General features: G+C 49.6%; 1 protein-coding gene across 2 annotated transcripts in view; it reads right to left on the reverse strand.

Annotated features, from left to right (window-relative positions):
* SLC6A17 (solute carrier family 6 member 17) overlaps positions 1–11021 on the reverse strand; it is a 53036-nt gene extending 42015 nt beyond the window's left edge. Inside the window, exon 1 of one of the 2 annotated variants that reach the window (XM_054446733.2) lies at positions 10644–11021. The gene's annotated coding sequence lies outside the window, so the exon portion shown is untranslated. The remainder of the gene's footprint in view (positions 1–10643) is intronic. The other variant, XM_054446725.2, reaches the window with a different exon arrangement.
* Between the last annotated feature and the right edge of the window lie 3505 nt (positions 11022–14526).

A 14526-nucleotide genomic window follows, 5' to 3' on the forward strand; every position in this document is an offset into this window, starting at 1 on the left:
CTTATGGCTCTGGAAAGAGTGGCTGTGGCCAAGCACATCCTTAAAAAGCACCTCTTCAGGGTGTTCCAACAGGCACCCTGAAGAGCCCCCAAGAAGAGGAAATCAGTGGAAGTGGTCCCCACTCAGGACCTCAAAGCCAACATCTAACTCAGGTATAATTGGTGGTGAGTAGGAACCATGTCAGAGGATGCTTGGCAGCTTCCTGATTTCTTCATGACAGGCAGTTGTGGCCCAAACTGTTCTAATTTTAACCTCAAGAGCCTCTGAGCTTTTACTGAGCCCAAAACAGGCCGGACTGTTACCAGAGACACAAATTATTTTTAATTGTTTTATTAAAACCTCTGACAGTCACCTGGGGCAAACTGTTCCTGACAGGGCCTGGCCTTGACTTGGAGGCTGCTGCCCCTGGATGCCGCTGGCCCAGGACACAGGCAGGGACCCTGCACCCTTCTTGACCTCTCTTTCCTCCACCCCCACCAGGTGTCACAAGTCCTGTAGGTGTGCTCAGCTCTGTCCTCTTCCCACCCCTCTGCTCTAGTTCAAGCCTGCTCTCTGGCTAGATGCCTGCAGCAGGCTCCCAGCTCACTTTCCCCGCCGGCATCCTACACGTTGCCTTCAGTGGCATCTTCTGGAAATGCCACGCCGCCCCACTCCCACTGCCTACTGAAGGGAGCCCAAGGCCCTTTCCGAGGCATTTGGGCCCCCTCTATCTCCCGGGCCTCGGCTTCCACTTCCTCCCAGCCCACTCACCACTCACTCTAGACTAACCACTTCCCATCCCGACAGCTGAAGCCTTCTAGGTCCCCTGCCTCGCCTCTATGACAACTCCTGCGAGTCTGTGAGTGAGCATTAACGCTCTGCCCTTCTCAGCACACTCCTCGTAACACTCTTTTACACTATTTTACTATTTGGCTGTCTGGTACAACTAGTTGTCGTTACGCCTGATCCCTTTTCTGAACAGCAAGCTCCTTGAGGCAGGAGCGAAGGTGCATTCAGCTTTGTGCCCACCCTTCACTGCTTCCTACCCACCCAGTGCTTCACACACACAGATTATCCTACACATATCTGTGGGCAGAACATGGTATTTACAGGTGTTCTAGGGTCCCTGCCTCCCAACCCTCTGAGAACAACCTGCTTCTCATGTTGAAATCTTACTACTGCCTCACCTTTGAAACAAAGAGGCGGGGTAAAACACGAACAGCAGTGACTAGAGAGACATTTGAACCTACCGGAAGTCTGCATGTCCCAGCCAGGGGGACTGTAATCCGGTGCAGCCCTGCAGCACACATGGGGAGAGCCCCAAGACTTGGAAGCCAGTTTGTTTCTTATTCATCTGTAAAATGAGGAGCAGTGCTTGCCTGCTTACCTACCAGCTGCATCTGGTTACCACATGGATGGAAGGAGAAAGAGAAACAGAAGCTTATTGAAAAATCAAATGAACAGAGTGGTGATTTCTTTTTACTCCATTTCACAGATTTGTCGGGTTTGTGTTTTGGTCTTCCATTTCATACCTCAATTGACACCATCTTTGCTTCTGCAAGGCCAAATCCTGGTATCTTATTATAATATGAGCATGATAAATATGATATGATGGAATTGAATGAGTGCATAAATGAATTGATCCATTTTTGAACACCCCAAAGTTCCTGGAGTCTGATGTGTTTTTCCAGCTTCTAGTTTTTTCCATTTTCTGATGCAATATTCTGATGCCAGGACCATATCATGACCCAAGGATGCCCCAAGTGACAGTTTGAAAGCCAGGATACACTAAGAAGCCTGGCCATCCCTTTGTGACTTTTGGCCACTTTCAAAAGAGCCAGTATTTGTGCTGTACCTTCCCTACTTTGTAGACAGAATCCATCCTCACCTCGGGGAAATCATCTTTGGGTGGGCACAGTCCTGACACACAGCATGGCTTGGGACTTGTGGGACCATTCCAACAAGAAATCTAGCTGAGGAGCCAGTGGCACCTTCTGCAGCCCTTTCTTACTTTCCTGTTGCATTTGCCGAGTCTGTTCTCTTGAGTCAATATCTTGTTTTCTTAGTCAAGAAGGAAGGGAAGCAGGAAAGGGGACAGATGGTCCAGAGGGGGAGGAACTGGCACTGAAAAATGTGGGTGTGGCCAGTGCAAACAGATCTTGTGGTTCCATTTTACCATCTCACGTGGGAGAACGCATGCTCTGTGTGCATGTAAACAAGGGCAGCCCCAGGAAGCACCCCCCCAACCCATGCATTCTCTCTTTACTAGAATTCAGGTGCTGAGGGATCCACTGGGGGAACTTCTGAAGGCAGAGTGGGGTGTAGTAATAATAACAATGACAACACAGCACATAGGCCATAATTCTTGAGTCCCATCTCTGTGGCAGCCACCATGCTGAGCACCAAACAGATATTAGCTCCTTTAATCCTGCCAGTAATTATATCAGGTAGATACACCACTGTTACTCCCATTTTACAAATGAAGACATGGAAGCTGAGAGGGATAATTACCTATATTTCATTGAATCTAGGATCCTCTGATGCTGGCACTTTCTTGAACTTACCAGAAAGGGTCCATCAAAGTTTCCCACCCAACTAGGGTGAGCTGCCATAGACCCACAGCCATTTTGAAACAGCTATTGATTGCATGTCATGTCCTGATTTTAAGATGTGGCAATGTGCAAAAATACGCATTTTGGAATTGACGAAATAAGGCAAGTCATCCAAAGCCCCTGGATCTGCACTGACAGACTGACCCTGGAACCTGACTCTCAACCTCAATACTATCATGGGTTTTAGGGCCAGGAAAACCTAAAGTCCTGCTCTGCCACTTATGAAATGTTAGTCTTTGGGAAAGTACATAACCCGTCTTGGTTTTACCTTCTGGACCCGAAAAGATAGGGATGAAGGATGCTACACCTCATAGGGTTGTCATGAGTATAAAATGAGGTAACAAAAGAGTTGTGCTCCGCTCAGGCCAGGCCCTCAGGGGCATGCCATCAACCAGTGCCAGCTACCATCTTCATGTGAGAACATGTGGGAAATGGGCTTAGCCAGGAATCAAGGTGTACTCACCCACATCCCACAATGCCCTGGAGCTGGGCGGGACGTGCACGTGCGAGCCCAAGGATACAGTGGGCTGACAGGGGATGCTGGGGCTCAGTTCTCCGACTTCTACTCCCTTTTTGGCCTGGAAGGAGAATACAGCCCAGCAACTCCTATGAACTAGAGGTACTGCTGAAATATGGGATTTTAAAATATGGGATTTAAAATATTTTTAAATCTCTTTCCCTCCTTCTTTTCCTTTACTTCTTTCAACAAATATTTGCTGAACATTATGTTCTAGGCCCTGTTCTAGTACAACAGAGAACAGAGCAAATAATGTCCCTGCTCCATTGGATTTATATTCTAGTGCAGAGGGACAAATAGAAATCAGACAAATATATAATTTATAATGTACATATAAACATACACTATATCTGATAGTATATATATCAAATAAACATATACAATATAGAGTATGAGGGGGTGGAGCACAGCAGGGATGCTACAACAGAGATGGGGGTAAGGAAGTATGCTCCGATAAGGTGACATAAAGACTTGAACGGAGTGAGAGAGTGGGCCATGTGGATGTCCTGGGAAAGCATTCAGAGCAGAGGGAACAGAAAGTGCAAATGTCCTGAGGCAGGACCTGCATGCCCGGTGAGTACAAGGAACAGACAGACGGCCATGTGCCTAGAGCACCCTGAACAATGGAAGAGTGGGAGGTGCTGGGCTAGGAAGACAGTGAGTGTCCAGAGCAGGCAGGACTCAAGGAGCATGGAAAGGAGTTAGGGTTTTCTTTCAAGGCTAATGGGAAGCTGTTGGAGGTTTTCAAGCAGAGGAGTAATGCGACCTGACTATTTTTATTTTTATTTTATTTTATTTTTATTTATTTATTTTTTTTGAGATGGAGTCTTGCTTTGTCGCCCAGGCTGCAGTGCAGTGGCGCGATCTTGGCTCACTGCAACCTCCACCTCCTGGGTTCAAGCGATTCTCCTGCCTCAGCCTCCTGAGTAGCTGGGATTACAGGCGCATGCCAGCACACCCGGCTAATTTTTGTATTTTTAGTAGAGACGGGGTTTCACCATGTTGGCAAGGATGGTCTGAATCTCCTGACCTCGTGATTTACCTGCCTCGGCCTCTCAAAGTGCTGAGATTACAGGTGTGAGCCACTGCACCCGGCCTGACCTGACTGTTTTTATAGGGATCAATGGCTGCCGGTAGGACAAGTGAAGAAACAGGGAGGGTAGGTAAGTGATGATGGTGATATGGATCAGGCTGTTGGATGAGACTTAAGATTTGAAGAAAAAGGGAAACTGAGGACCTGAGGTGCTGAAGGGCACACCAGGTCTCAGACAGATAAAGGACCCGTGAGAGTATACCAGTTTGGAAAAAGAAAAATTTTTAAAACCAGATGTGCATATAAAAGTCCAGGAACAACTAGTGAAAGCCTCATTCCCTTCTTTCCTCATTCATGGGGGGACCAGCATGGGGACAGATGAGTCCTCACAGCATCTGCCAAAATAATCTGACCTGGATTTTCTTAAAACCACTATTTTCTGTTGTCTTAGAAAGAGACAGAGAGAACCAAGGGTGTTCAATTACCTGAGTTACCAAAAGGACTGCTGAAGAGCTCTTGAAGGAATAGTGATCAGAAACTCTTAATTACAGTCCCAACATGATGTCTCTTTCCTGAAAATGAGAAGGGTTTGTGTCTCTTTTCTCACCAGCCTCCAGTGCAGCTTTGTAGAGGGCTGGGCAGAAAAACATCCTATTGGGACAAGCCACAGGTGACCCACTGTGCTTACATATGTTATTTATCCTCCCAACAACTTAAGATAAAATACAATTATTATCTTCAAGACAAAGAAGCCTCTATCATGTACAAGATTACCCAGCCATAAAATGGAAGAGCGGGGATTCAGACTGTCATCTACTAAACTGTAGCTATATTCTTTTTGACATACTGGTATGTTCCAATCTTTTGCATGTCATGACACAGAAAATAACACTAGCATGGCACACTGGGGTACATGGAGGAGGCGCCACCATGCTAGGCCATCCCAGGCTATTCCAAGGGATGAGGGCATCATTATTTCTGGGCCACATGTTACCCATCTGTGGCACTGGTTGGGAAGTTCTGCAGTGCACCATGCAGCCTTGCAAAATGATACATTCAGGAAGTCAACAGTGGACTGAGCCCATCTACCACCATTTCTCCCAGAGAGCAGGATCTTCCTCACTTGACCAAGTTCTCTTCTAAAACTCACAATATAAAGCAATTTGGGGAACTGGTCAAGGAGATTCCTTTCAGCTGTTATGTGGAGTCCCAAATTACTAGCAGGCAGATGGCTCCAGTGGTGTGGCAGGACCATGGACAGCGCCCACCGGGTTATTCTGAGAGCCAGCCCCAGGTTGCGCAGTACAGAACATCTGCTCTCCTTCCTTTAGACCTGGGCAAAGGAAGGGAGACCCATGTCCTCAATGAATACTCACTTGGCAGTACATTCTGGAACCACCATATCGAGTGACTATTCATTCCTCTTGCAAGGTAGTTTTAGCAAACATTGCTTCTGCTCCATTTAGAGCTGGTGTGGGATTTAAAGCCTCAGGAACCCAGGAGTCTTATAATTAAAGAAAAATGTAACTGGCAGAATTTTGGGGTGTGGACCAGTGAATTCCATTTGCAAGCAAAATAGAAGGTGGTAAATTAGTGTTATGCAGAATCCAGCAGAAATTCTAAGTAAACCACTAATTAGAAATGATGGCGTACAGTGACAGGCAACTTGTTATCTTCAAATAAACTGCTAGGTAGGCTCGGGAAGGCAGAGTGGCAGCTCAGTGGGACAACTGCAGCTAATGAGGTGACCCCAGGGCCTGTGAGCTGGGGTACTCACTCCTCTGCTCTATATGTGCCTCACTCCCACTCCACAAGAGGACATAGACTGGACAGGGCTTTGTGCCTCAACTCCCTAGTTGGGGACTCAGGCAGCCTAGAACTCACCTGACCCAGAATCATTCTCTAACAAAACACACCTGGTTTTGAACATGAGAATAAGCGTACACAGTAATTCATATTGCATCTGAGCTTATGTTCTTACATGTGAATTTTCTGTACATATTGAATGTCTAACTATGTATTTAAAAAAAAAAACTGGATTTGCCCATAAATGAGCAATGTTTTAAGAATCACTCATGGGAGGAGGAGGAGGAAGAGAAAGAGAATTATCAAAGGACTTATCTCCACAAAATGGCTGCCTATGAGCAAGGGTTTCTGGGAAGTCCTCTTCGTCCACTGCTAGTGAGGAGCATTAATACTTACATTCAGTTCTTCACCTTCAGGAACTTCCCCACTGAGATCTCAGGTGGTTTGAAGATGATGGGCAGGCTAGGACAGCATGGGCCTGTTCTGGGGATGGCGATTTTTGAGAGAAAGAGAAGAGACAGAGAAGCTGGAGGAATCAGTTGCCATGTTTCCCAGAACGGCCACGGACACGTGTGGCAGAGTTTTGGAGTGAGAAGAAAGTGGGCTCTCCGTGGGAAAAGATCCACGGAGAAGCAAGTGGAATCTCCCCAAGCAGCCCTGCCAGCAGCTGCTGTAAATAACCTTGAAGCGTTAGCAGTTTTCTCTGGGGTCTGGGGCCTCACCAGAAACTGCTACAAATCCCTGGCATACACTCTTCAGCAGAGAAACCTGACCCACCAAGCTCCCATCAGCAAGTGGCCGTCCTTGATTCTGCATATGCAGAAATTCTCAGGGCAACATCCACCGGCTCTGACTCCTCTCACTGCTCTACACACGAACCCCTAGCTTGCACAGATTTTAAGGGAATGAGGTCAAGGGCAGTAGAGGTCAGGAAGAGAAGGGCAGGGAAAGGACAAGAAAGCACCAAGATGGAGCCTAGGATCTTTTTCTGGATTTCAACCCACCTGGAGCCAAATACCATATTCCCCAAACCTTGGACATTTGGTTATGTTTGTTTTCCACCAATTTCCAATTAGTACAGGCCCATTTCCCCCTTTCCCGGGGCACTAACTTAAAAAAACTGGACCCACAGCTCTAGACAATCTTGTTTGGGTAAATGCCTAGGTTGTCAGCATTTATTAAGAATGTATTGCGGAAAAGTATCACATAGAGGTTAGGAACATGAAGTTTGGACTGATAGAGTTCCACTTCTCTAGTTGCCACTCACTACCTGTGTGACCTTGAACAAATTATTTAACCTCTCTGAACCTTAAATTTTACAATCTGTAAACTGGAGATAGCAATATCTGTCTCCTGGGATTGTGGTGAAGATTAAATGAGATGGCCTGGGAATAAAGCACTTAGCACAGCACAGAAGCCTCAATAAGCAACTGAATATTATCAATTTGTGCCAAGCACAGTGTGAGCCACTGGAATCCAGAACAGCACTCACCCCTCCTAAAAGCATGCAAAGTAGGCATTTCCTCACAGATCACTGCCCCACTTGAGTTTGGGATAGTGCTCTAGCAATCAGATCTACCTATGGCACTGTGCTTCTGACCTCTGGCGGCCGGCAACATCATTCAGGGGAGGGAAGCACAGGGGCTGAGGTGACAGGTTTTTTTTCCCCCATCCTGGTGCTCCAGATGTTTGGCTGTGAGGACTTCTTGTAGCTCAGTCTGGGAGCGAGTGATAACTCAGAGCTAGTTCTAGCAAAAAAGCTTAAATCCATCTTCCCTTTAAACTATTCTGCTGCTTATCTTAGCAGCTTTAAAGGGATTAATGATGAATTGTCCTGCTGCAGCAAACCTGGACAGAAAAGGAGTATAAAGGAAGGGAGGGTACACAAGCAGAAGGAACCTGCTTCTCTGGAATCTTTTCATCTCTGTTTCTGTCATCCTTGGAATTTGCTCCTGGATCCAATGGGGAGGGCATTGGCTACAGAATGAATGGTGAATGCAATGCATACACACACGCACACACACACACACACACACACACACACCCATTTCCAGTAGCAGATCAGAGTCCCCTGAGGCAGCATGGCTTCTTTCTTGCTGCATTGGGGATCCCCTTATTTCCTTCACTCTTAAGGCACACACATCTTAGCTCAGCACCAAATCTGGACATTTTATAGACGGAGAAAACTAGGGGCCCAGGGTCCTTCAGGAAAACAGGAATCACACACCTCACTTTCCTCTCCAGGAGAGGCCAGTCTCAGCTCTCCTGAACAGTTCTCCTGTAACTTTCAATTCTATTATGGATAGAATGGGTGGGGAGGAGGATGGCAAGACCTGAACAAAGAGAAATGACCCCTGAAGTCCACCCAGCACGTGCTGCAGCTTGGGACCAGGTCACAGTCAGAAACAACCCCAAAGAGTCAAGGTTTGTGGTGCTGGAGTCACCCCAGAGCTGTTGCAGGTGGCCAAGGGCAGCCAGCAGACCCAGCACAGCTGAACCCCACCCCTACCCCAACACTAATCCTGCTCTTAATCAAGCTTCCCAATTTAGGGTCTCATGGGGAGACTTGAGGGTTGGAAACAGGTCTATGTGAAGCTGAGTTACAGGTCCTTCTTAATCACATGGGAAGCACCGAACCTTCATGTGTCCCCACATCCCCTTTCATGATGGAGCAGAAGCAATGAGAGAAAGAATTGCCTCTGGTTAAGGCCCATAAGGGAAGGGATGGGGAACTAACATCTAATGAGCACCTGCTGTGTCTAGCACCTGGCTCAAAATAAGCCTGCAGAAATAATATCATGGGCATCCCTGTTTTACAACTGAGGAAACTGAGACTCCCGAGGTGAAGTGACTTGCCCAGGGTCACCCCACTGGCACATGGCAGAACACTGGGCCCAGTTCTGACCACAATCACAGAGCCTTTCCTTACCCTCCCCTTCACCTCTCCCCATCTCCCTGCCTAGCCCAGCCTGGCCCTGCTCACCTTCCCAAGGAGTCAGAGCTCCAGGACCCTTGCTCAGCAGCCAGAGCTCTGCTTAGCTCCCTCAGAGGACTTGCCCACCTCTGCCCAAAACACTTGGGCTCAGGCCATTCCTGCTCACGAGTCCTGGTAAAGAACTCCAATCAACTCACAAACAGCTGACACACGACTCTGTGTGTGACTCAGGCCAAACAAACTCACTCCAATCAGAGCTGGTGGGCACCATTTGCCTTCTGCACTGAGTCACCCTCCAGGCTGAGCTGCAGGGATTCGCTGAAACTCAACCACCTACTTAGCCACAGATGTTCCACTGGAGAAAAATCCGGCAGTGGAGCTAAAGCCTCTGATGGTCCCCGTGGATGGGCCATGGCCAAGGACAATCAGGTGTGACTTCAAAGCTCTTCCTGCCCAGGTGATGGGTCCGCCTCACAGAGCCATGGGATAACGTAAGCACAGAAGAAGACACAAGAACTTCCCACTGTTAACCTCAACACACTCTGACCTTGTTCTCCAGACATCAGTGAGCGTGTCCAGCAAGGCCTTAACAGTTAGGCGCTAACTAAAGTTTTGGCTGAATTTTTTTGGAGCCATTACAGGATTGTCTTTGTTCCTGAAGTTCCTGTTAACAAGGCCAATGCCCGGAAAAGAATCTTCCTCCTCATTACCACTTCCCTGTCTCCCCAACTCACCCTCACCTGCCTCAAGTTCACAGCTGAATTGCCCCAAAGGTAGCTCTGGTTAGAAATCTCCTAATCCAAAAGGCCTGTTAAAGTATTTCTTTAAAAAAAAAAAAAAAAAAAAAAGGAAAGAGGAATGGGATCAAAACATATTTTCTAAAGCCAACTTGACAGGGCCTAGGTCCTGTAAGGTGAATGGCCTTGGGATTTCTGAATTTGATTTCAGACAGGGCTGTCTGGGCTTTAAAAGGAAACATCACGCTTCTTTCCAAGGCGGCCGCGCCCCTAGGGGAGCGGCCCTCCCCATAGTACTGCGAGCATCCAGCATCGCTTCAGAGCACGGCGCACACAGGCATAAATGTAGCAGAGGCCTCTCGCCCGGCCAGGACGGCGCCCCCTCCAGATGGGCACCACACGCACGTCCCCTGTCTCAGCCATTCCGTTCCCCAGATGCGCTTCCCACGAGGGAGGAAGGGCTCTCTGCTAGCTCCGAATCCAGCGAGGACCAGCCCCAGGACTGAGAATTAAATATTCATCTCGGGCGTGAGAGTTCTGCTTCGCTTGCCAATGTTACTGTCAAGGTCACAGGCCTGAGGCCGAGCGGCTGGGGCTGGGGTCTCCAGCTGCGTAGGAGGCTCCCAGTGGAACTGCGCCCTGGGCGCGCAGTTTCAAGCCGCGGATGGGCCGGGCAGGCCCCCTCCGGTTCTCCGCGGGCGCTTGCCTCCGCAGCTCAGCCCAATTTCCTCCGGAGTTCTTGGGCCCTTCTGAGCACCAGAAGCTGAAGCCCGGTGTCCAACCCGTGCGTACGCCGCTGGGCACCCCGATGCGCGAAGGAGAGCCGGCCCCGGGGCTCCGTCGCCAGGCAACGGCGGCTGGAGCGGCGAGAGGAGCCCGGGACCAGCGCAGGGTCGGGCGGATGCGGGGGCAGCGCCGCCTCGCACCTTGCTCCTCAGCCCTCCCTGGCTGGGGCGGGGCCAGAACAAGGAAAGTTGCAGTGGCCGGCCTGGTAAAGCCAGGCGGGGCGCGGCCAGCGACTCACCTGTCACGCGTGGGTAGTCGCGCAGACTCGGCCCGTGCACTCCGGCCGAGCAGCTGCGGTCCCCGACGGGTCGCGGACGCACAGCTCCTCCCCCGGGCCACAGGCCCCCGGCTGGGGCTGGGGCTACCCGGAGCTGCGCGCCGGCGCACGCGACACCGCTCGCTCCTCACTCCCTGCCTCACCACCAGTCCCAACCTGGCTCCCGCCCGCCGCGCGCTCGGGGCTCAGAGGAGCGGCGCGGGGACCCAGGTCCCACGGCGGAGACAGCGCGCGGGATTGCGAAGACAGGGGCCGAGTGCCGCCCTCCCTGCGCCCTGGCCGCGCCGGCTCTGCGGAGCGGAACGGAGCTGGGCGGAGCGCTGCGCGCACTGTTCCCTCGCTTTCCGAAAGGCCACCCTGGCGGCGGGGCGCCGTGACGCAGGCTTGACTCACGCGCGGGCCCGCGTCAATGCGAGGCTCTCGGGCAGCAAGCGAGGCTCTGATGGCCGACGTAGGCGGAGAGGGTGGGCGTGGGGCGGGAGAGGGAGTCGCAAGCGGGCTTAGCTTCTTGAGGCGCCTGGTCAGGGGATGTAGACCTTGGAGCCCTCGCCAGGGCTTCTGCCCTCGGAGAAGAATGGGGCCCCAATGGTTAAAGCCCTCCTGGACCCTGGGCCTCACTTTCTTCTTTTCAGACTCACCTCTTTTGGCCTTCTTTCATGAACTCAATCTCAATTCATGTGGTTATTTCCCCTGCCCTAGACATTTCCACCTCCGTGCTTCTGTTCCCTTTCCTCGAGATGTCCTTCCACTCCTCCGTCCTTCCATCCTACCATTCTGCAAGGCCGTTCCCTGTGCAGGTCAACTCTTCAGGACATCACTCATCTGTTGAGCACCTACTGTATGCCAGGGGCTGCAGAGGCTGAAAGGATCACAGACTTGAGGGAATGGAACCTCCCGGAGAGGCAGTGTGGGTTGACCCAGGTCTTCACAGTACAAAGCGAAAGGATTGGAGAACCGTACAAGATGAGTAAAGTGGGGAGACAGTGACAGGGAAATTCTGACGGGTCTCTGAGTAGGCCTCTTGGAAGATCCTGGCCTAAAGGATGGACAGTCAGAAGGGGAGAAGGATGACCCCTGTGGAGTGGACAGCATGACAAGGGCATAGATGCAAGAGAGTAGAAATATATGCGTGGGGTGGTGTTGTGGTTGCCTCAGCTGGAGCAGGGGTGGGGATGATGAGAGGTGAAGTTAGACAGGGAGGCAGGAGCCATCCTGCCAGGGCCTTGGGGGGCTGTTACGGGAGTCTGGATGAATTCTCTCTCCTCTAGGGAACACTAAGAGGGCCTTTGGCATCCAAGGGAGGTGTTTGGGAGGAATGGGACATGGAGGTTGTCTCACTTGTCTTAGTGAAAGGTGGTAAGGGCCGTTGTCAAGAACTCTGAAGGGTCTGAGATTTTACACTTACAATCTAAGTTACCCTGCCAGTTTCATGGATGCCAGTGGAAGACGGGAAACTCTGGGCCAGACACAAAGGACTTTAATTACTCATGGCACAGCAGGCTGCAAAAGCTTCATGTTCAGATCACCTTCCCTTAACTCTGAAGTCCTATGGGAGGGACATGAGACTGGACCACACACACTGAGAAACTCCAAGCTTAGGAAACCCCAATCTTTTATAATGCGCTGCAAGCAAACTTGCCCGACATTTGCCTTAGACATATCTTTATTATACTGGACAGCAAACAGAGCTGCTCTCCGCTAGAGGGAGACGCTATCGTTGGAGGCTGTTTGCTATGCAACCATCCTCCAAAAGATAATGGGAACAAAAAAGTCATCAGTGCCTCTGCCCACAAGACTTGTGGGAACACAAAAAACCCATAGAGAATTATCTCCTGATAGAAAAATTCTTTCAACAACTATTTAGTGAGCCTAATGGTTACTTTACGCTGTTCCAGGCCCTGAGGAGACAGCAGAAAATGAGACAGATAATAATCTCTGCCCTTATAGGGTTTACATTCTGGTGGAAGCAACCAGGGAAGCAGATGGGGTGGAGTGGCATGGCAGGAAGTAGCAAGAGACAGGACAGAGATGAACAAATAGAATGTGACAACTGACGTGGTGTGGGAGGTGGGAGGAAGGAACCTATCAGAGATAGGCAGTGTTAAGGCAAGAGAACTTACAGGTGGTGTGGTCATGGGAAAGGGGAAGGACTTTGGAGCCTCATAGATCTAAGTTTTCATCCTGACTGCCATTTACTAGAGACCTTGAGCTAGTGACATAACCTCTCTGAACTTCTGTTTCCATGTCTGTAAAATGAATGGTACATACCCCATAAGGTTGTTATGATGATCATGAGATGATTGTTCTAAAATATCTGGTATTGGCCAGGCACGGTGGCTCACACCTGCAATCCCAGCACTTTGGGAGGCCAAGTTGGGAGGATTGCTTAAGCCCAGCGTGGGCAACATAGCAAGTGCTCTTCTCTAAAAAAAAAAAATAGTAAAATATCTGTTATCATATCAGATAACATGTTCTTAATAAATAACTGTTATTGGGAGTATTACTAGATGATTGTATTGTTATTAATCAAGATGGGGAATTTAGAAAGAGGAGCAGATTTGGGGAAGAAGGTAAAGAGATAATGGATTTGGGACATACTGAAAATGACATGTCTGTGAGTTATCAAGGTGACAACTAGAAGATGCCCTTGCTTCACTGCCTTTTATCACATCTACCCAGTGAAACCCCAACCTTGAATGAACTTAATACCTGGTTTCTTTGTGCCAAGTTCTCTAGACAGAAACACACCACAGACCAGTCTCTGTCTGTCTTTATGGCCACCAACTTCAAGTGGGCTCCTCACGCTTCCTAAGGACTTCCCTGTGATTCTCTGGTCAACTTACTTCCCCACTCTGATCAAGGCCATTCCAACCAGAACTCTCCCCAAACACTCATGCTACTTTCCCCCCACGGCATACTTCCCTGCTGTCTCAGGAACTGCCTTACTTCATTTGGAAGCCCCCTCGGTTTTCCAATGAGAATTAAACTGTTTCCATCTGCACGTACCCTCTTCTCCCTCTTCCCTGGATACAGTAGGGAGAGTCTCTCCTTCTCTCTAGACCAGCCCCCAGCTGTCCCCTGGGTCCCATGGCCCCACACCTTCTTGAGAACCTCAGCCACCCATTAGTTAATTCAGTCTCTCCTGTCTGTCTCATCAACTTTCCCTTTCTCCTGGATCCTTTTTAGCAGCTCGTGAGCATATGCAAGTATCTTCCTTTAAAATGTCACTAGAGTCCATCTCAAAAAAAAAATGTCACTAGGCTCTCATCCCTCATTTCTTCTTCATTTTCTGCCTCCATTTCCTCACCCCAACACACTCCTTAACACACTTCTGCCCCATCATGCTGCCAAGAAGGATCTCACTAAGGTCACCAGTGACCTCTGTGTCACTAAATCCACAGGACATCTTCCAGTCCTCATCTTACTGACCTTTCTGTAATGCTTATTGTGGATGCCGTCTCCTTCCTTCTGACACTCTGTTCCCTCCCCTTCTGGAACTCCGCACTCCCAGGTTTTCCTCCTAGCCTTCTGCTCACCCGTCAGTTTCCGTTGCTGATCTTTAAGTGTTGGATGTCTCCCAGCCAAACCCTCTTCTCACTCTCTACCCTTCCTAGACCATCTCCTACACCGATGACTTCTGCATGTCTGTCTCCATTCCAGACAGTCTTCTGAGCTCCACATATTCACCCTCCAACTCCACCTTTCCACTTGGCTCCACAGAGCTACACATGTTGAAGAAATGAACTCAGCATTCAAAGATCTACCCTGCAGAACATTCAGCATTTGGCTTCTTGCTTCTCCTCCTGTGCTCCCTGGCTCTGTGAATAGTTGAGCCAGCCAAAAC

The sequence above is a fragment of the Pongo pygmaeus genome, chromosome 1 (genome assembly GCF_028885625.2).
Source record: "Pongo pygmaeus isolate AG05252 chromosome 1, NHGRI_mPonPyg2-v2.0_pri, whole genome shotgun sequence".
Classification (NCBI taxonomy): domain Eukaryota; kingdom Metazoa; phylum Chordata; class Mammalia; order Primates; family Hominidae; genus Pongo; species Pongo pygmaeus.